The sequence below is a fragment of the Cherax quadricarinatus genome, chromosome 63 (genome assembly GCF_038502225.1).
Source record: "Cherax quadricarinatus isolate ZL_2023a chromosome 63, ASM3850222v1, whole genome shotgun sequence".
In the NCBI taxonomy this organism is placed as follows: domain Eukaryota; kingdom Metazoa; phylum Arthropoda; class Malacostraca; order Decapoda; family Parastacidae; genus Cherax; species Cherax quadricarinatus.
In genome coordinates, this window is record NC_091354.1 from 12,622,902 (window position 1) to 12,647,042 (window position 24,141).

Below are 24,141 nucleotides of genomic sequence, written 5' to 3' on the forward strand. Positions count from 1 at the left end.
GCTGGGTGATGGGACGAGGCTCCAGCTGGGTGATGGGACGAGGCTCCAGCTGGGTGATGGGACGAGGCTCCAGCTGGGTGATGGGACGAGGCTCCAGCTGGGTGATGGGACGAGGCTCCAGCTGGGTGATGGGACGAGGCTCCAGCTGGGTGATGGGACGAGGCTCCAGCTGGGTGATGGGACGAGGCTCCAGCTGGGTGATGTGACGAGGCTGCAGCTGGGTGATGGGACGAGGCTCCAGCTGGGTGATGGGAAGAGGCTCCAGCTGGGTGATGGGACGAGGCTCCAGCTGGGTGATGGGACGAGGCTCCAGTTGTGTGATGGGACGAGGCTCTAGCTGGGTGATGGGACGAGGCTCCAGCTGGGTGATGTGACGAGGCTTCAGCTGGGTGATGGGACGAGGCTCCAGCTGGGTGATGGGACGAGGCTCCAGCTGGGTGATGGAACGAGTCTCCAGCTGGGTAATGGGACGAGTCTCCAGCTGGGTGATGGGACGAGGCTACAGCTGGGTGATGTGACGAATCTCCAGCTGGGTGTTGGGACGAGGCTCCAGCTGAGTGATGGGACGAGGCTCCAGCTGGGTGGTGGGACAAGGCTCCAGCTGGGTGATGGGACCAGGCTTCAGCTGGGTGATGGGACGAGGCTCTAGCTGGGTAACGGGACGAGGCTCCAGCTGCGTGATGGTACAAGGCTCCAGCTGGATGATGGGACGAGGCTCCAGCTGGGTGATGGAACGAGGCTCTAGCTGGGTAACGGGACGAGGCTCCAGCTGCGTGATGGTACGAGGCTCCAGCTGGATGATGGGACGAGGCTCCAGCTCGGTGATGGAACGAGGCTCCAGCTGGGTGATGGGACGAGGCTACAGCTGGGTGATGGGACGAATCTCCAGCTGGGTGATGGGACGAGGCTCCAGCTGAGTGATGGGACGAGGCTCCAGCTGAGTGATGGGACGAGGCTCCAGCTGAGTGATGGGACGAGGCTCCAGCTGGGTGGTGGGACAAGGCTCCAGCTGGGTGATGGGACCAGGCTTCAGCTGGGTGATGGGACGAGGCTTCAGCTATGTGATGGGACGAGGCTCTAGCTGGGTAACGGGACGAGGCTCCAGCTGCGTGATGGTACGAGGCTCCAGCTGGATGATGGTACGAGGCTCCAGCTGGGTGATGGAACGAGGCTCCAGCTGGGTGATGGGACGAGGCTCCAGCTGGGTGATGGGACGAGGCTCCAGCTGGGTGATGGGACGAGGCTCCAGCTGGTTGATGGGACGAGGCTCCAGCTGGGTGATGGAACGAGACTCCTGCTGGGTGATGGGACGTGGCTCCGGCTAGGTGATGGGACGTGACTCCAGCTGGCTGATGGGACGAGGCGTCATATGGGTGATGGGACGAGGCGTCAGTTAGGTGATGGGACGAGGCTCCAGCTGAGTGATGGGACGAGGCTCCAGCTGAGTGATGGGACGAGGCTCCAGCTGAGTGATGGGACGAGGCTCCAGCTGAGTGATGGGACGAGGCTCCAGCTGAGTGATGGGACGAGGCTCCAGCTGAGTGATGGGACGAGGCTCCAGTTGGGTTATGGGACGAGGCTCCAGCTGTGTGATGGGACGAGGCTCCAGCTATGTGATGGGACGAGGCTCCAGCTGGGTTATGGGACGAGGCTCCAGCTGTGTGATGGGACGAGGCTCCATCTATGTGATGGGACGAGGCTCCAGCTGGGTTATGGGACGAGGCTCCAGCTGGGTGAAGGGACGCGGCGCCAGCTCGGTGATGGGACGAGGCTCCAGCTGGTTGACGTGACGAATCTCCAGCTGGGTGATGGGACGAGGCGTCAGCTGAGTGATAGGACGAGGCTCCAGATGAGTGATGGGACGAGGCTCCAGCTGAGTGATGGGACGAGGCTCCAGCTGAGTACTGGGACGAGGCTCCAGCTGAGTGATGGGACGAGGCTCCAGCTGGGTGATGGGACGAGGCTCCAGCTGGGTGATGGGACGAGGCTCCAGCTGGGTGATTGGACGAGGCTCCAGCTGGGTGATGGGACGAGGCTCCAGCTGGGTGATGGGACGATGCTCCAGTTGGGTGATGGGACGTGGCTCCAGCTAGGTGATGGGACGTGGCTCCAGCTGGGTGATGGGACGAGGCTTCAGCTTGGTAATGGGACGAGGCGTCAGCTGGGTGATGGGACGAGGCTCCAGCTGAGTGATGGGACGAGGCTCCAGCTGAGTGATGGGACGAGGCTCCAGCTGAGTGATGGGACGAGGCTCCAGCTGAGTGATGGGACGAGGCTCCAGCTGAGTGATGGGACGAGGCTCCAGCTGAGTGATGGGACGAGGATCCAGCTGGGATATGGGACGAGGCTCCAGCTGTGTTATGGGACGAGGCTCCAGCTATGTGATGGGACGAGGCTCCAGCTGGGTTATTGGACGAGGCTTCAGCTAGGTGATGGGACGAGGTTCCAGCTGGGTGATGGGACGAGGCTTCAGCTGGGTAATGGGACGAGTTTCCAGCTGGTTGATGGGACGAGGTTCCAGCTGGGTGATGGGACGAGGTTCCAGCTGGGTGATGGGACGAGGTTCCAGCTGGGTGATGGGACGAGGTTCCAGCTGGGTGATGGAACGAGGCTCCAGCTGGGTGATGGGACGAGGCTCCAGCTGGTTGAAGGGACAAGGCTCCAGCTTGGTGATGGGACGAGGCTCCCGCTGGGTGATGGGACGAGGCTCCAGCTGAGTGATGGGACGAGGCTCCAGCTGAGTGATGGGACGTGGCGTCAGTTGGGTGATGGGACGTGGCGTCAGTTGGGTGATGGGACGAGGCGTCAGCTGGGTGATAGGACGAGGCGTCAGCTGAGTGATGGGACGAGGCTCCAGCTGGGTGATGGGACGAGGCTCCAGCTGGGTGATGGGACGAGGCTCCAGCTGGGTGATGGGACGAGGCTCCAGCTGGGTGATGGGACGGGGCTCCAGCTGGGTGATGGGACGGGGCTCCAGCTGGGTGATGGGACGAGGCGTCAGTTGGGTGATTGGACGAGGCTCCAGCTGGGTGATGGGACGAGGCTACAGCTGGGTGATGGGACGAGGCTCCAGGTGTGTGATGGGACGAGGCTCTAGCTGGGTGATGGGACGAGGCTTCAGCTGGGTGATGGGACGAGGCTCCAGCTGGGTGATGGGACGAGGCTCCAGCTGGGTGATGGGACGAGGCTCCAGCTGGGTGATGGAACGAGTCTCCAGCTGGGTAATGGGACGAGTCTCCAGCTGGGTGATGGGACGAGGCTCCAGCTGGGTGATGGAACAAGGCTACAGCTGGGTGATGGGACGAATCTCCAGCTGGGTGATGAGACGAGGCTCCAGCTGAGTGATGGGACGAGGCTCCAGCTGGGTGGTGGGACAAGGCTCCAGCTGGGTGATGGGACCAGGCTTCAGCTGGGTGATGGGACGAGTCTTCAGCTGGGTGATGGGACGAGGCTCTAGCTGGGTAACGGGACGAGGCTCCAGCTGCGTGATGGTACGAGGCTCCAGCTGGATGATGGGACCAGGCTCCAGCTGGGTGATGGAACGAGGCTCCAGCTGGGTGATGGGACGAGGCTACAGCTGGGTGATGGGACGAATCTCCAGCTGGGTGATGGGACGAGGCTCCAGCTGAGTGATGGGACGAGGCTCCAGCTGAGTGATGGGACGAGGCTCCAGCTGGGTGGTGGGACAAGGCTCCAGCTGGGTGATGGGACCAGGCTTCAGCTGGGTGATGGGACGAGGCTTCAGCTAGGTGATGGGACGAGGCTCTTGCTGGGTAACGGGACGAGGCTCCAGCTGCGTGATGGTACGAGGCTCCAGCTGGATGATGGGATGAGGATCCAGCTGGGTGATGGAACGAGGCTCCAGCTGGGTGATGGGACCAGGCTCCAGCTGGGTGATGGGACGAGGCTCCAGCTGGGTGATGGAACGAGACTCCTGCTGGGTGATGGGACGTGGCTCCGGCTAGGTGATGGGACGTGACTCCAGCTGGCTGACGGGACGAGGCGTCATATGGGTGATGGGACGAGGCGTCAGTTAGGTGATTGGACGAGGCTCCAGCTGAGTGATGGGACGAGGCTCCAGCTGAGTGATGGGACGAGGCTCCAGCTGAGTGATGGGACGAGGCTCCAGCTGAGTGATGGGACGAGGCTCCAGCTGAGTGATGGGACGAGGCTCCAGTTTGGTTATGGGACGAGGCTCCAGCTGGGTTATGGGACGAGGCTCCAGCTGTGTGATGGGACGAGGCTCCAGCTGAGTGATGGGACGAGGCTCCAGTTTGGTTATGGGACGAGGCTCCAGCTGGGTTATGGGACGAGGCTCCAGCTGTGTGATGGGACGAGGCTCCATCTATGTGATGGGACGAGGCTCCAGCTGGGTTATGGGACGAGGCTCCAGTTATGTGATGGGACGAGGCTCCAGCTGGGTTATGGGACGAGGCTTCAGCTAGGTGATGGGACGAGGCTCCAGCTGGCTGATGGGACGAGGCTCCAGCTGGTTGATGGGACGAGGTTCCAGCTGCGTGATGGAACGATGCTCCAGCTGGGTGAAGGGACGGGGCTCCAGCTGGGTGATGGGACGAGGCTCCAGCTGGGTGATGTGACGAATCTCCAGCTGGGTGATGGGACGAGGCTCCAGCTGAGTGATGGGACGAGGCTCCAGCTGAGTGATGGGACGAGGCTCCAGCTGAGTGATGGGACGAGGCTCCAGCTGAGTGATGGGACGAGGCTCCAGCTGAGTGATGGGACGAGGCTCCAGCTGAGTGATGGGACGAGGCTCCAGCTGAGTGATGGGACGAGGCTCCAGCTGAGTGATGGGACGAGGCTCCAGCTGAGTGATGGGACGAGGCTCCAGCTATGTGATGGGACGAGGCTCCAGCTATGTGATGGAACGACGTTCCAGCTTTGTGATGGGACGAGGCTTCAGCTGGGTGATGGGACTAGGCGCCAGCTTGGTGATGGGACGAGGCTTCAGCTGGGTAATGGGACGAGTTTCCAGCTGGGTGATGGAACGAGGCTCCAGCTGGGTGATGGAACGAGGCTCCAGCTGGGTGATGGGACGAGGCTCCAGTTGATTGATGGGGCGAGGCTGCAGCTGGGTGATGGGACGAGGTTCCAGCTGGGTGATGGGACTAGCCTTATAGGCAGCAACCACTATAATAACGAATGCCATCCACCACCACAACACCACCACTATACCGTACTTCTGCCACCATAATATTTGACATCTACCACAACAACCATATGAACTACCACAATCACTACATTGATCACCTAAGTAACAACCACCATCCTATAATAACAATCGTGTCATTACGATTTCGTGAATCATTACCCTTATCAACAACCACATCAAGTAATACAACAGGAAATACAACACTACCACCACCACCACCTCTCCCTCACTTCCACTACCAAACATCTCCATCACTATAACAACATATCTCCTTCACTACAACACATCATCTCCATCAGTATCACCATTTTCCTTCCGCCTCCGTTACCATGACAACGGATCAAACAGCCTCCTTCCTTTTTCTCAGTCTCTGTCTGTCTGTCTCTGTCTGTCTCTGTCTCTCTCTGTCTCTCTCTGTCTCTGTCTCTGTCTCTGTCTCTGTCTCTGTCTCTGTCTCTGTCTCTGTCTCTCTCTCTCTGTCTCTCTCTCTCTGTCTCTCTCTCTCTCTCTCTCTCTCTCTCTCTCTCTCTCTCTCTCTCTCTGTCTCTCTCTCTCTCTCTCTCTCTCTCTCTCTCTCTCTCTCTCTCTCTCTCTCTCTCTTTCACACAGGGTTTGACAAGATTAGGTTAAGGATCCCTAGCTTTATTGCCAAGCTATTTACAAGTTCAGGATTCCTAACTTTATTGACAAGCTAAGAGCTGTTACCTACATCAGCACATTTGAAAGCATTTTTATTGTTATGAAATATACAAATAGGGAACAGGATGAAACTGGAGCCATCTGTGGGCCAGCTTTTCATTTGATCAACTGATTTATCTCGTTGACATCACAATAATGTATAATCTCAGAGGAAATGATGTTCTGGAGAAGGGTACAGCCAGAGTGAAGTTGCTGTTTTCTACCCGACTTGTGGTACAGAAGCTTGCTTCTCACTGTTCTCGAAGTGGAGCCAAGTGTGACACTTTGACAATGTTAACCTTGTACATAACAGTAAGGCCACCTACATCCCTCCTGTGTTGAAGTCTCTGCAGAAATGACAGATCTATCCAGGTTCTGTCTGGCGAGAGATGAGACGTCTTGCTCTGTTGTCTACTCTGTCAAGCAGTCTCAGATGAGAGGGGGGGAGGGGGGCAAACCAAGAAAGTGGAGCATACTCAAGGTGTCAGCGTACTTGTGCCTCATACAGAATCTTGCAACCGCTACTGTCAAGCAGATGCGAGATATGTCGAAGTGCTGTAAGCTTCCTGGCAGCCTTGTTTGCAAGATTTGCAACGTGGTTCTTCATAGTCAGTTTGAAGCCAAATTTCACCCTAAGGATTCTCTCTCTCTCTCTCTCTCTCTCTCTCTCTCTCTCTCTCTCTCATTCAGAATATAATTCATGGTACACAATACTTTTGTTGGAACAATTCACAAATGGTCTACAAGTTGAGACTATTATTCCAACTACTGAACCATTATTGTACCAACTAATATAATTTGGTTATACCAACTGTTATACCAGCGACTATACCATTCTACTGCTATATCATAATTACGATTCCAACTATTGTACCACTTTCATCCTGAGTGGAACATAACTTTATGTACCTGCTATAATTATACTGTCAGTGATAGTGATACAGCCAGGATAGCCAGTGATACAGCCAGGATAGCCAGTGATACAGCCAGGATAGCCAGTGATACAGCCAGGATAGCCAGTGATACAGCCAGGATAGCCAGTGATACAGCCAGGATAGTCAGCGATGAAGCTAGAATAGTGGTGCAGGCAAGATAGTCAATGATATAGTCAGGATAGTCAGTGACACAGCAAGGATAGTCAGAGATACAGTCAGGATAGTCAGGACTCGTTACAATAACTCCGCTAAGACAGGCATAAGTTTAAATTAGGCCTAAATAAAGCTAGACTAGATAGGGATAAAGCCAGACTAGATGGGGATAAAGCCATACTGGATAGGAATAAAGCCAGATTAGATAGGGATAAAGCCATACTAGATATAGATAGTCATACAGATAAAACCATAATAGCGTAGGTTTAAATAAGTCATAGACAATGCCATAAACAGGGATACAACTATAGTAGATAGATGCTACCAGAATAGACAGGGATACGGCTTAAGTAAACAAATAATGTCAGAATAGACAAAATAACCAGAGTTTACATGGATAAATTCATAGACTACATTAATAAAATCCAATTCGAGACAGAAGACCAGGATAAATATGGAAAAACAACGTGCTATCGTGTATTTTCGGCTGGGCGCTTGTACAGTCATCATGGATTAAGAGATCAGGATAACGATCATTCAGGATCAACGTGAGGATAAACCAGACTATGTCGTTAATGTAATTCCACACCAGCGATTTGATTGTAATTCTGGAGTGTATTGTACGTTATGAATGGGGAGTTAGTCATGTAATGCATGGGAAACTGCCAGCCTCTGAAGCATGGGGAGTTACGATCCTGTATTGCATGGGGAGTTACGATACTGTACTGCATGGGGAGTTACGGTACTATATTGCATGGGGAGTTACGATACTGTACTGCATGGGGAGTTACGATACTGTACTGCATGGGGAGTTACGGTACTGTATTGCATGGGGAGTTACGATACTGTACTGCATGGGGAGTTACGGTACTGAATTGCATGGGGAGTTACGGTACTATATTGCATGGGGAGTTACGGTACTGTATTGCATGGGGAGTTACGATACTGTACTGCATGGGGAGTTACGGTACTATATTGCATGGGGAGTTACGATACTGTACTGCATGGGGAGTTACGTTACTATATTGCATGGGGAGTTACGGTACTGTACTGCATGGGGAGTTACGGTACTGTACTGCATGGGGAGTTACGATACTGTACTGCATGGGGAGTTACGATACTGTACTGCATGGGGAGTTACGGTACTATATTGCATGGGGAGTTACGTTACTATATTGCATGGGGAGTTACGATAATGTGTTTAGGTTATTTTATAAAGCGTTTTCTCTATATTCTTTTCATTTCTTTCTGTCTTTATCTTTCTTCTTTGTCTTTTTCTATGCATTTATTTTCTCCTTAGCTTCTTTTTCCTCTTAACACAAGAAGTCCTCGAGGTCACATGAATGAATATATGTTTTCTGGGCGATCCTGCTGAAGAGGACCTCACTTGGAGGTCGAAATTTATAGAAAACTTTGCATTTCTTTTTGTCTACAATGTTAGCATTAGGTGACAAGATTCTTAAGCAGACGGTTTTTTAGACACCTAATTAATCTTTCATTGCCAGAAAAATCAAGTTTCAACTTGTGCAAAATGTCATGAAACTGAAATTGTATCTGGATAACCCAAAAAATATTTATATTGTAAGATTCTCTAATGTACTGAAAATTTTATGAATGACTTCTCTTTAATTTAATAGGGTATCTACATATGTTCAAAGTAGAAAAGGACACACGAATTTGAGGTTTATATAGAAGAGAAGACTTCGGGGAAGTTAGAAGGAAGTGGTTGGTTTATTGTATCTGGGTGATGTGATAAGGGCTTCGTTCTCTGTGTTACTACTATAGTAGTGGTGTAGATACCTATATGATTGCTACCTGAGCGACTACCTTATGGCAGGAAACACAGCGATGTGCGAGCGATCACCTATCCAGGTGTTTTACCGTACTTCCACCAGCCCATCCTTACACCCCAACCTGATCTCTAAAGGAGAGAATGACACATGCTAGGAAAACCTTCCCTTATTGCAGTGTTCATTAGAACACATTCTGATTTAGCTTCTGTCCTCTTCATAAGACAGTTGTGGGTGTTTTAATGGAGAGCACACGCATTGTTGTTGTTGTTGGCTCTGCTTGAGTAATTGTGTTCCCTTATTTTTCTCTTGGGTAAATATTAAAAATATACGAGTACCCCGCTTGATTTTAGCGTCATGCGTGATCAGATGTAGATAATGTCTTGCTGGTGGTTGGATTTGTGCTGAGTTTTAAGTCTTAGTGTCTGGTCTGCATAGTGATGCGTCCAAGAAAAAGGTATTACCAGTTTCTTCTCAAGCGAATTCCATTGAAGCTTTCATGGCATTAAGTTTTCTCTGGAATGATGAAGAATGAGACACTTATACAACATTTGGGAATCTTTACTGAAGAAACGTTTCGTCAGCTAGTAGCTTCTTCAGTCCAATACAGAGAAGAACGGTGAAAGGTGAGGAGAAGAATGAGGTAATCGGTCCCTTAAATTGGAGTCAGTGTCCATCAGTCTTGAGAAAAGTACCAGTACTGTGGCATGCTCTTAAGAGTATATTACATTTTATTCGGCGTAGGTAACACACCCATATAGGCTTCTTCCCGACCAGCGATCTAGATGCTAAGGGTTTAACGACCAGAGGCCCCGTCGTTATACCAGCCCGCCAAAGCTATGAATCAACGTGGGACGCTCGTGAAGCAGTTCTGGCAGACTTGCCTTCACTGCTGGTCGCTACGGTTCTTACCGTGTCTCGTGCTTTCATTTTTGACTCGTTGTACATTGCTGTAATTATTGTACATAGGCTAAATACACTGTAAATTCCAGCTTATTTTGGTATAGGAAATACAAATATTCTCTGCTGCATTTTCGTTCGTGCTTAATTGCTTATCGTACTACAGCAAGGTGTGCAGGCCAATAGTCTACACCTGCGTTCGTAATAGGTATTTTCTCAAGATTGATGGACTGAACATATCGACTCCAGGCTAAGGGACTGATTACCTTATTTTCCTCATCTTCCACCGTTCTTCTCTTTGTATTGGACTGAAGAAACCACTGGCTGGCGAAACGTTTCATCAGTAAACATTCCCAAATGTTGTACAAGATGACGAAAATATTTTGTCATTCACACCAAGTTAACAAGGATGGCTGACAGACATTCTGCTTCTAAGAACTCCATATAAAGGTCCTCGAGTGTGGTCAAGCACTTGGCTCTCTCAAATGTATGCTTACACAAGCTATTATTAAAAGAGAGCCAACAAAAGTCAGTTCATACTTTTACCAGACTCACGAAAGCTTGACATTGTACTGGTAAATCAATATTATTTGAAAATTTCCTGCGTAGAAGGACGATAGGATGGTAGGTGGGCAGCTTTGTAAATAATGATGACACGTCAAGACTAGCTAACTTCTGATTTCTGACGTAGACGTTCTTTATCCTAGGAAAGAGGTTTTCCGGATGTTTCAGCTGATTGTTTCAATGTGTCCGTCATTTTATTTCTGTGGTCACTACTATGTGGTGATATATATTTTCTTTTATCTGGAAACCTTACTCTGGCAGGCTAGATGCTTGACCACATAATAGGTAATCAAGTCACAAGGTTGCGTGTGATGGGACGTCCTGGAAACCAGGTCAACAAGTGGACCGATAATCCAGCGGAAGACTTCGGTCAGATGACCAAAGTTCCAGCTGCAGGTCCTGTTATGACCAACGTCAGGAAACGCTTGTCCTGTTTCCCGACGAATCTTACCTAGTAAACACTGACTGGTTTTCAGAAGTTTTCATCATATGTAAACCAGTACACTAATTTTCGTGAAGTATTCTTACGTAAATTATTTTCACATAACACATGATAAATAACAGCTTCGTAAAAAAAAAATTCTATTCAGCTAAAAATTTAATATTTACTTTTTAATTAACCAAGTCACAGATTTTAATGAAATTCCTAAATCTCACAAAAGCACACATGATAGATAGTTTCCTAAAATAATAAATTCAATTTAAAGTTTATTTGTTTTATAACAGACTAGGCCTCTAAGTGTGTGATGAATGGTTTGAAAAACAGACAAGTTGAAGATTGAGACACTTATGCAGCATATGGAAATCTTTATTCAGGAAACGTTTCGCCACACTGGCTTCATCAGTCCAATACAAAGAGGAAGGCGTAAGGAGAGGAGGAGAATGAGGTAATCAGTCCCTCAACCTGGAGTCGATGTGTTCAGTCCATCAATCTTGTGGGAAGTCTTGTTCTGCCCTGCTTGTCTTTCTACCCGCATGTTAAGCTTCCTGACGAACAAAACACCGTCCCCAGCACTAGCCAGTATGTTGGTGTAGATGGCGATAACCAAGAAATGGGGAATCGGACACACAAACAGAGTAAGACTTTCATTTGTAGATGTTTCGCCCACAAAAGAGCGAAATGATGTCAAAAGGCTTGATCTGTGTCTTTCACTTGACAGCTGTAAAGACCCCCCTACTTCCTGCAGCACTGCAGAGACCATTCTGAAGTATTTAAAGACCCCCTATCCTGCCTCCTGCAGCAATGTGGAGACCGTTTTGAAGTCTTTAAAGACCCCTTACCTCCTGCAACATTATTCAGAAAAATCTGAGGCCTTGCAGCAAGGAAAAGACCATTCTGAATGCTTGAAAGACTTCCCTGCTTTCTGCCGCAAAGTACGGACCATTTTAAAGACCTCCCTGCCTCCTGCAGTAATGTAAAGACTTAAAATCTTCAAAAGACCCCTCCCCGGGCCTCCTACACCAGTGTAGGGACCATTCTAAAGTCTTCAGAGACCTCCCTGCCGTCAGCCGCAGCGCTCTTAAGAGACCATTTTCAAACAGACCATTTTAATTTCCCTTCATTCTGGCCATTTAAAAAGGTTTCCAAATTCAATTCGAGTAGTCGTCTTTATCTCAGCTTATCTAAGTAATAGGGAGATCTGAGGGGAGGATGTGAGGGGTAGGAGAGAGAGAGGGGACGAGAGAGCAGGTTAGCAGAGAAGAGAGAGAGAGAGAAGGGAAAGGAGAAGCGTATGGGATAGGGAGAGAAGATAGGGGGAGAGGAGACAAAGATAGATGGGAGAAGGGACGTGAGGGGACAGAGAACCGGGTTGGGAAGTGAGGGGAAGAGAAGGATATGAGAAAGGGGAAGAGAAGGATATGAGAGAGGAGAAGAGAAGGATATGAGAGAGGAGAAGAGAAGGATATGAGAGAGGAGAAGAGAAGGATATGAGAGAGGAGAAGAGAAGGATATGAGAGAGGAGAAGAGAAGGATATGAGAGAGGAGAAGAGAAGGATATGAGAGATGGGGAATAGAGAGGGAATGAGAACGGGGGAAGAAAGAAGGAATGAGAGATGGGAAGAGAGAGGGAATGAGAGAGGGGAAATGGGAAGGCAGAGGGGAGCTTCGTCCCAGGGAAGGAGGAGATGGAGAGAGGTGAAAGGAGGGGAAGACAGAGATAAGAGCGAGGATAGGAGAGGGGAACACCTGCAGGAGTAGGGCAGGTGTTCCTATTATTTAAAAATAATTATGCTAATATCTAAGTGGATGATAGTGAGCACTAGTAGATGGTGGTAGATGATTTTGGTAGATGATGGTAGATGATGGTGGATCATACTGGTTGGTAGATGATGGTAGATCATACTGGTAGATATTGGTAGATCATACTTGTAAATGGTGGTAGATTATACTGGTAGATGATACTGGTAAATGATGGTAGATACTGGTAGATGATGGTAGATACTGGTAGATGATGGTAGATATTGGTAGATGATGGTAGATCATACTGGTAGATATTGGTAGATAATACTGGTAAATGGTGGTAGATTATACTGGTAGATGATACTGGTAAATGATGGTAGATACTGGTAGATGATGGTAGATACTGGTAGATGATGGTAGATCATACTGGTAGATATTGGTAGATCGTCTACCAGTATAATATACAACCATCTGGTGATATATTATACTGGTAAATGATGGTAGATGATACTGTAGATGATAGTAGACGACACTGGTAGATCATACTGGTAGATCATACTGGTAGATGGTGGTAGACGATACTGGTTGATTATGGTAGATACTGGTAGATTATGGTAGATCATGCTAGTAGATTCTAGTAGATGATACTGGTAGATGGTAGTGATGGAAGATGGTAGTGGATAATGTGGTAGGTTTAATGATAGAAAATGGTGGTAGACAGAATTGGTAGACAAATAGATGGATTGAACCATACCCCGGCCCGGATTGAACCCGCGTCGCTAACGCGACGGTCTGGAGTTTTGAGACTCTCTGACCGCGGGTTCAATCCCGGCCGGGGTATGGTTTGTTTGCAATCGTGTCATTACGATTTCGTGAGTCAGATGGATTGACTGAGACAGACACACACACACACACACACACACACACACACACACACACACACACACACACACACACACACACACACACAAACACAAACCCAAGAGAATCAGATACATAACCTATCAGGTTGGTCGTGTGCTCACCCCTGAACACTCACTACCTTGTAAACAGTCTATTACTTACGTATTACTTGCCAATCATGTGTGGTGCAGTAATCAGATGACTCCCTCGGGCACACCACCAGCTGATTCTCCCCTCCTTCCCCCCACTCCCTCAGCTACACCGGATTACTGATTTTTGCCTGCCTAAAGGGAAGAGGGAGAAAAGGAGATTGAGAGACAGGGGGAGAGAGAGAGAGAGAGAGGGGTAAGTACAGACTGAGAGAGAACAAAGTGAATTGGGATAGCGAGAGACAGAATGTATATAGTATGTATGTAACTAGGCAGGCTGTGGTATGAGCAAGACACATGTGCAACATTAAAACGTTTCGCCTATGTGAAGAAATACACTAATGTTATAGTTCAGGATATTAAAGGACGTTTATCCACGAGTGGCTTCTTCAGTTCTAATGCAGAGATCTCTGTATTAAGACTGAAGAAGCACTCGGGCGAAACGTTTTCTCATTAAATGTCTTAAACTGTACGTACTTCATCAGTCAAATACAGAGGAGAATATATTGCAGGTAAAAGATGGCGTAATAAGTTAATTAACTCCGGTATTTTATACCATTTTCAACAAGCCTGTAGAGTACAGACTCTCCGCAAGTGATGTTGGACTCCGCAAATAATGAAAATTAGACACATATGCAACATCTGGTTATCCTTATTGTAGATGTTTCGCCATCCAGCGGCTTTATCAATACAAATTCTAGGACATAATTTGAAGACAATAGAACTATATACAAAAGATGAGGTAATCAGTCCCTCAGCCTTGGAGATGTGTCCCCTCAAGGAAGGTTCCTTGATGTTGGTGAGAGGCTGTTGATTTAGGGAATTGGGTCTGTGCTCCAGTACCCCGAATTAAGCCTGAATGCCTTCCACATCATCCCCCCCCCTCCAGTCGCTGTATAATCCTCCGGGTTTAGCGCTTCCCCCTTGATTATAATAATAATAATTGGAGATGTGTGAAGAGCACCATAGTCGTGAAGACTCTGGAGCACAGGCAAGAAGGCTGGCGCTTATATACTGGCGTCAGGTGAAAAGGGGACGGGTAGCAGACGAAGGCATTGTCGTTAGGTAAGACAACATATACAACAGTTAAGTATCTTTATTTCGAAACGTTTCGCCTACACAGTAGGCTTCTTCAGTCGAGTACAGAAAAGTTGAAGGAAGCAGAAGAGACTTGAAGACGATGTAATCAGTCCATCACCCTTGAAGTTAAAGGGTGGTCAGTCTGAAGCAATATGGTCACTGGTAGGCGGGATTCCCCAAATAATGTTAGGCAAAGCATCAGAATTTTTTTTTAACTCAGTCATGTCTGTTTATTGATTTGTTCTTAATTTCCTGGGTCAGACGAGGAAGTGGGTTTTTGGGTTGGAGCTTAATTTCTTTCGAACCATTTTCGTAGCGCTTCAGGTCATGGTTGTTCCTTGGTTGCTGGGTAACGTTGATATTGTTCTCTTACAACAGTTTCTTGACCAGTTGTGGCACTGTGCCACTGCCTTGCATACAGTGTGTTGGGCCATGAATCTTGTACAATGTGAGGAAATGTTCTTTAGGTACACCTACTGCATGTTCAGAGTCCAACAATGATGGGTCACATGCGACCCATCATTGGTGTACTCTGTATTATTTATCTCTCGCCTTTGTTATTTGGTCTGTAGTATGCAGCATGTATCGTTTATGAAGACTAAATCTTTTAGCCTAACGTGTCCCATAGCTCAGTGGAGCAGAGTTGGTAGCTTCATATCATCGAGGACACAGGTCCTGAAATACCAGAGATTTAACCCTGACACTCCTTGTGCTAGTACCTCTGCTTCTCCCTACGAGCTCTGTGTGAGTGGGGAAGGTAGCAGAGTAGTCTGTGGAGCTGGAGACGACTCACTATCATACACACCGGACCGAAGACACCATTTGAACCAAAGACGTGCTGTACCCCAGTTTCTGGGCGTCTGTGACGATTGTAGCTAACTGCTATACCACTTGTGCTGAAGAAGACTCACCGTGCCCAGTTCTAGGGCTGTAAATGTTACCCCACCTGACCCGAAGAAGGTCGCCGTGCCCTTGACAAAAAGCTGCACCCGCAGTAGGGCTGTAAGCGGTACATCACTTGTATACAGTCCAACATTCCTTCGGGAGCCACTATTGGGTCACCACATAGAGAAGACCCGACCCAGGACCCATCCTGGCAAACATACCTGTACCTGATTGAGACACTTATGCAACATATGGGAATCTTTATTCAGGAAACGTTTCGCCACACAGTGGCTTCATCAGTCTAATACAAAGAAGAAAGGCGTAAGGAGAGGAGGAGTTTGAGGTAATCAGTCCCTCAGCCATATGTTGCATAAGTGTCTCAATCTTTAACTTGTCGGTTTTTCAAACCATTCATCACATACCTGTATCTGTGTAGTTGTTTTAGCTTAATTAGTCTGTTTCCTAGATCTAATAGCCTGTCAACCAAGGATAGTGAACACTAAGGAAGCATGTAGTGAGTTGGATTTGTAAAGGACCTGCCCAGTATGGGCCAACAGGCCTACTGCAGTGTTCCTCCTTTCTTATGTTTTTATGTACTAAGGATAACCAGATGAACGCTTGTGTTACGAGAACATAAGAAGCAGGAGCACTGCGGCAGGTCTGCTGCAGTCCTCCTGCTTATATACTTTTCTAACTTATTTTTAAAGCTACTCAAAGTTTTACCTTTAATAACACTCCTCGGGAGTTTGGTCTACTCATCCACAAATATATTACCAAACCGGTACTTTCCTATTTCCTTTCTAAATCTAATATTTTCCATCTTGAACCCATTGCTGCGAGTCCTGTCTTGGTCATTTCATTTTTTGGCACATTATTTATGTCTTCTTTATTCATGTCTTCCATTTATACACCTCTATCATGTTCACCCTAATTCTACACATTTCTAGTGAGTGGAGATTCAGTGCCCTCAGTCTAGCATCATAGGAAAGATTTCTGATACATGGGATCAACTGTGTCATCCTTCTCTATACATTTTCCAGAGCTTTTATGCCCATTCTCTATTATGGAGGCTAGAATTGGGCAGCACAGTCTAAATGAGGCGCTGAAGGTAACCTCATGTATTGGTGAGCTGGCAAACTAATCTTCACCAAACCTGATATTAGTAGTCGTCGGTGCTTAGAAGCTTCTGTTGTTGTTATTTCTAAGGCAGTAGGTAGGCAGCAGGTAAGGCAGCAGGTAGTTAGAGCGTCCTGACTACCCTAGTTTGCAGGATACCTAATCACTCCTCGCCACGCTCACTTCACAACACGGTGACCACACAAACTCTCTTACGAGAGCCTTGACATGACCTAACATCTGCATATTTTTGACTTTTGCACATTTGTGACTGGTTATTTTTGGAAGCAGTTTATTTCTAACAACTGCCAGTACCTGTCATCTGCTAATACCTGAACTTTTCAGTGTAACAATATATTGAATATGAACACGAAACACAAAATGATGCTTCATGTTTCGTATATATCAGGCTAAAGCACTGAAAAACACCACATATGGCATATTAACATCTACACACGCTCCAGTAACAATCAGAACATTGCTCTGAGTGTGAAGCCAATCAGAAGAGGCTTCATAAAGGTATCACGCCGGAAAACTCTGTTATTTTCATACGTTCAGTAGACGTATCTGACAACCTTCATTACAATTCGATTTTCTAAAGACGCAAATGACGCTAAAAAGTGTGAATCCGATCAGAAGAGACGTTCTCAGGTTACCATTCGGAAACTTTCAAAGATCTCGAAGCAAGAATTTAAAAGAAAAAATACCCCAATATTTTCCATTTCCTGGAAACCTATTTATTTTTGCTCGTGCTTTTGTATTTATTTATTAGAAAAAAGGTGATACAAAAAACTCCCTTAACTGAATTAAAAACACTACTCTTATATTATATTCAAACCTGTTTAAAACATGTTTATTTTGTATGAACTTCAGGTTTAATTTGGTTTAACATTACAGATGAGCCTCTTAAAGATTTCTTTTATATATTTGAAAACAAACTTTTTTTTCTTATTTAAGATAAGGGTAATTTTTTTTTAGTAAACTGTATCTGATTTCCTTATAAATTCTCACTGATATTACTGTGATATTTCTCACTGATATTACTGTGATTTTTCTCACTGATATTAATGTGATATTTCTTACTGGTAATACTGTGGTATTTCTCACTGATATTACTGTGATATTTCTCACTGATATTAATGTGATATTTCTCACTGATATTACTGTGATTTTTCTCACTGATATTACTGTGATATTTCTCACTGATATTACTGTGATATTTCTCACTGATATTACTGTGATATTTCTCACTGATATTACTGTGATATTTCTCACTGATATTACTGTGATTTTTCTCACTGATATTACTGTGATATTTCTCACTGATATTACTGTGATATTTCTCACTGATATTACTGATTTTTCTCACTGATATTACTGTGATATTTCTCACTGATATTAATGTGATATTTCTCACTGATATTAATGTGATATTTCTTACTGGTAATACTGTGGTATTTCTCACTGATATTACTGTGATATTTCTCACTGATATTACTGTGATATTTCTCACTGATATTACTGTGATTTTTCTCACTGATATTACTGTGATATTTCTCACTGATATTAATGTGATATTTCTTACTGGTAATACTGTGGTATTTCTCACTGATATTACTGTGATATTTCTCACTGATATTACTGTGATATTTCTCACTGATATTAATGTGATATTTCTTACTGGTAATACTGTGATATTTCTCACTGATATTACTGTGATATTTCTCACTGATATTACTGTGATATTTCTCACTGATATTACTGTGATATTTCTCACTGATATTACTGTGATATTTCTCACTGATATTACTGTGATATTTCTCACTGATATTACTGTGATATTTCTCACTGATATTACTGTGATATTTCTCACTGATATTAATGTGATATTTCTCACTGATATTACTGTGATATTTCTTACTGGTAATACTGTGGTATTTCTCTTTATAGATAATACTAAGATATTTCTTTGCACAAATATTACCGAGATATTAACCCTCAAACTGGACTCCAGGGAGTATACATGGAAGACAAGCCAGTGTGTGTACATTGCAAACCCAGTGGAAATAAGCCACAATGATTGGCTTGCTGGAGGTTATCCTGGGTTGTCAACCCTCCGGGTTTATATTCCCGTTAGTCATCGTTATCGTCTTCATCGTTTTCGATGTTTTACGACGAATAACGGAGATGCGTTGCTAAATAACGCTTGGTGGGGAAGCGCTAAACCTGTAGGGATTACGCTGCGTCTTGGCAGTGACAGGCAATCATATGTGATCCTCAAGGCATACAGCTCCACTTCCTTGGATTTAGATATTTACTAGAATAGAAACACCTCTCCCCCCAAGGGAAGGGAAAGGATTAGGAAATTGTAGCCTATTAGACATAGACCACATCACGATACCACTAGGCCAAGAGCTACTGTAGTGTTTGGGTTAAAAGAAGCAGGTAAATTAAAAAAAGGAAAATACAAAGGCAGAAGAATTATTATTAATCATGGGAAGCGCTAAACCCGTAGGATTATACAGCGTCTGTGGGACGGGGGGGGGGAGGGTTGGAAGGTATTCAGGAAGGCAGAAGACCCAAAAAGTTGAAGATATAACACAGGAAACTGTAGATGCTAGATGAGCAATAATCTGTGTTTTAAAAGAGCACAAGTTGAGCAGAAGATACGGCCAGTGTGAATTCTGTTTACAGGGGCAGAAAGCAGAGACCTGAAATCAGGTACTGGGTGAGGCTTGAAGCCCCGAATCTGAGGGAATCTCGCAACTCTGACTCCGTCTACATTAAAGATGATCAGGCATGGAAAAGATGGGAAAGAAGGGGAAAAACAGCAGAGGCATGGAACAGAGAACATACCACCGCGCTCGGAATGGATGAGTTGATGAGATCAATGTCCAGGAAATGTCAAAAGCTTAACAAAAAGACTCCTTGTCCAGCAGCTCCAGAAACAAAAGAAAACAGTGTTACCCAGAAAACAGTAAGAGATTGAAGAGTTAATGTTACTCGAATGACGCTACAATCATTAACAAAAGTGAAAATCATGATAGGAAGAATGATTGAAGAAAATCCTGATATAGTAGCTATCACGGAGACGAAACATCCAAGAATAATTCGAATATTTCCAGAGTGGTTCCAAACGGGAAGAAATAAAAGGGGATAACTAAGGATGAGAATGAGACTCACGGAGGGTCAGAAGCCATGGGTAATTTGAGGAATTAGGACACACAGAAGCAGGGTAGTTCTAAAAACATGTAGCATGTACTGTGGTATCTGAGGAAACAATGATATAGAAACCACAACCAAACAAAAAGGAGGCCAAGGAAGGAGGATGAGAATAGTATTACAGTGGCTGCCTTCAACAGGGAGCTGGACAGACACCTAAAGGCAGGACCTGACCAGCCGGACTGTGGTTCGTACGTTGGACTACGTGCGGCCAGTAGTAACAGCTTGGTTTATGAGGCCCAGATCCACCGGGAGGCCGGATCAAGGACTGGGCCCAGGAACACCCTCCAGGTAGACTCCAAGTAGCATCTAATGGTTCACAAATTGGAAACAGAGAGAGAAAGAGAAAGCAACGCTACCGAAAGGTGACTCGAAGAATTGGGATTCATCCATGGAAGGCAAGAACCATTGAGAGTATAACTTAGTAAAGCGGCAATGAAGAATTTTCGGAGCCAACACGTAAAGGAGTAAGAGGGAAAGATCACCAGCAAGACTCAATCTAGTACTCACACACAATGAATATTAATTAAAACCGATCGCTGCCACCATATGGAAACAGGGATGATAAAAAAAAAGAAATGAAGGAATTCGATAACAGAAAATGGGATTAAAGAAGAGGGGACTAAAATGGTATGGTCAGTCTGTTGAGAGAGGTGCAATGGGAAGGGAAACTGGGTGGAAAATTTGAACAGGATGAAAGTAATAGTGAAAGTGCCAAGAGACAAAGGAAAGGTTCGTATCGATCATGATATATATAAAAAGAGAAAATAGAGCTCATGGTTCAGTCAGGATCACAGAGAAAAACAGCCTATAAATCCCATTATCATATAACGCCGAACTGAACCAGTGTGACTTCACAGCCAGACTGAACGGCGACAACTATATTGGACCAAGTGATAATACTGAAAGGAGGAGGAGGAGGGGGAGGGGTGGTAGTTGAAGGAAGATGACTTAGACATATGTGAAGAGCTGAAGGGATGATTCAAGGTGGTCTTCAACGAAGAAAGTGGAGAGGAACCTTAAGTCACTGTAGTCAGTCAAAACCACCAGGTGTTAGGACCCATCAACACAAACAGTAACAAGACTGCTAAGTAAGCTGATATATTAGACACATGTGCAACACTTGGTTATCTTTATTCAGGAAACGTTTCGCCACACAGTGGCTTCATCAGTGCTATACATAGAAGAATGGTGAAGATCAGAAGGAGTTTGAGGTAAGTGATTTATAAACTTGTCGGTTCTCCGAACTAGTTAGCTACTAAGTAAGCTTGACGTAACAAAAACAGTGGTATGAACCGACAAGTTGGTTTAGAAACAGGTATGCAAACACTAGGGCAAATTAATTAGAAAACGTTTCGGTCCTGGGATCTTTATCACTTCTAACATAGAGGTTGAAAGACAGCGCTAAACCGCAAAGGTTGTACAGTCACATGATCTCATCGTCTACCCGTCCTCAACCCAACATGGCATTCTTCAGGTCACCATGCGTCACTCCCACCTCACTCAGGTGGGAGTGACGCATGGTGACCTGAAGAATGCCATGTTGGGTTGAGGACGGGTAGACGATGAGATCATGTGACTGTACAACCTTTGCGGTTTAGCGCTTCTTTTTTATTATAATAATGACTCCTGTGTTGCTGGGTAGGTGGTGCTTTGCCTGGTTGAGTGCCATGTATGTTAATGTTTTAGAAATTTTGTGGTTTCCAGTGTTACGTTCTATTGTGCCGGTGACGGCGATTAGGGAGGCTTACAGGCATCGTCAGTGTCTAAGGTCTTGTTTAGTGAGAACGATTTGCGTCTCCACCATCTCCTATGGATATTGTCACAAGATATATGTAGGGAAACAGACAGAGATCTTTCAGTCCGCCTGAACGAGCATTGGAATGCTAATAACAGAGACGACAGTACGCCTGTGTCCTCCACAGAGACTCCTTGTCCAACCTTTGGACGAAGACCTACTTTGACTAGTGGATGATACCACTATGACCCCGCCTCCTCCTACTTAGCCTCGCCTGACTACAGTATATAAGCCACCTCTCTGGCCCTATGCGGTACTTCCTACAAGAGTGATGGACTGAACACATCGATTCCTGGCTGAGGGACTGATTGCCTCAAACTCCTCTCCTTTTACGTTTCTGCTTTATATTGGACTTACTAAGCCACTGTGTGCCGAAACCTTCAACAAAGTTTCCCATACGTTGCATAAGTGTCTCAATCTTCAATAAAAACAGTAGAACCAGACAGCATATCCCATGGCTACTGAGAAGAGCGTGACCTTTTGCAAAAAAAATCTTCAGCCAATATCTGCAATCAAGGCAACTGCTAGAAAATTGGTAAAACGTCAGTGGAGTCCCAATATATATATATATATATATATATATATATATATATATATATATATATATATATATATATATATATATATATATAAAGACGGGCAAGAGGATCTGATTTATAGGCCAGTATCTTTACCATGCATTTTATTACAAGTTTCGGAGAACATTGCATCACTTGGGAGGAGATTTTCTGCAGAAAACCAACACGGATTTTCTGGATGAGGAAATGGTGGACGCAAATTTTATACACAGCTTTAAGAATAGAAACGATAAGGCCAAAGAGGGCAGAAATCGAAGATGCCGATCAAAGTAGTCTTGGAGGAGAGGCCAGGAGCTTTGTCTCACACACATACATAAGAACACAATGAAAGAACACTACAACAAGCTTACTTGCCCAAACTCGACAGGTCCCTCTCTAAACCAACCATTCCCACCCACCCACCTACTCATCCAGCCTTTCCCCAAAGCTTCCTAAGAATTAGCTTCATTATCTCAGATACTAATCAAACCCATCCCTTCTTACTCGTATATTTGTCCAATCTGTTCATAAAACTACCCAAGGTCTTATATTATCCTACTCGGAAAATTGTTCCACGCATCGAGTAATGTGTTTCCTAATTATTCCTGGGCGATAATTACACTCCACTAAACAAATACAAAAGACATCTTGAATGGTCACTTTAATATTTCCAACACTGAACCCACCTTAATTACAGTGGGCGGAGGTGTGAAATCTCTTGACCCCCTTCGTAACCACTTAGGTTCACTTCTCTAAATATAAACACTAATTTACCACTTTTTATCAAATATTTCTTAATTCCATAATGCAAGAGGGGAAGGGATTACGGTATATTTAGTTAACTGGAATGGTTGGTTAATCAGCCCACATAAAGGTAGACCCTTTAACTGGACTGATAGTGCTGATTCACCACGAGGATCATATGTAAGGTGATTATGATGTTTTGGCTGGGGAATGAGGACGGAGGGGAGAGAGAGAGAGAGAGAGAGAGAGAGAGAGAGAGAGAGAGAGAAAGAGGAAGAGGAGGACAAAGAAGTGAAGAATGTAAAGTAAAAGGACACAAATGCAACTAATGTGACTTTTTATTGTGGCAACGTTTCGCTCTCCAGGAGCTTTATCAAGCGAAACGTTGCCACAATAAAAAGTCACATTAGTTGCATTTGTCCTTTTACTTTACATATTGTCGGTAATTCTACCAACTTTATTACAAGTGAAGAATGGAAGAGTCAGTGATGAACTGGCTGGCACGGTGCATAGACCAGTTAGTGGATCTGGGCTGAGGACGTGATAACAACAGTGCAAGAATACAGCTAATAAGTACCGTATTTCCCAGCATATAAAGCGCTCCTTTTTCCCCATAAAAAGTCTTGGAAGATCACCCTGCGCCTTATATGCTCAAGGTCAGCGTTAAAGGTTGTCTTGGGTTACGCTTTAGCGTAAAGTAAGAGGATAATTAACCCTTGAATATGATGACTGATGTACCCTTATGATACCTCTGTCGTGCGCCTTATATGCCGGAAAATACGGTAAATAAGTTTATTTAGGCACAGGTACACACAAATACAATTATCCTAGTATAAATTACCCAGGATAACATAAAAAAAAGTCAAAGTAACTCAGTTCCATTGTGTGTTTAAGGACTCAGGAAGTCCTGTCTGCCAGTACTGTGTCTTGGAGTCCTCACTCGTGGTAATCACTACGATGTATCTTCCTCCTTCCTGGTATAGTCTTGATACAAGTGTAATAGACTTGACAATGAATAGTAGTAACTTAATACTGAGATACACAACCCGCACATAGGAGAGAGGAGCTTACGACAACGTTTCGGTCCGACTTGCACCATTTACAAAGTCACACAAACAAAAAGGAGAGAAGGAACCAAAACGTCGTCACAAGCTCCTCTCTCCTATGTGCGAATTATTTGTGTATTGTTCCAGTCAGTGTTGTCTTTTTCCTAGTTACAGATACTGAGATCCTGTGTCACTGTCCTAACAGTTAGTGGACGAACTTAGTCTAAACAACTATTAATTTTTCATTTAAAATAACTCGTGAATTCCCC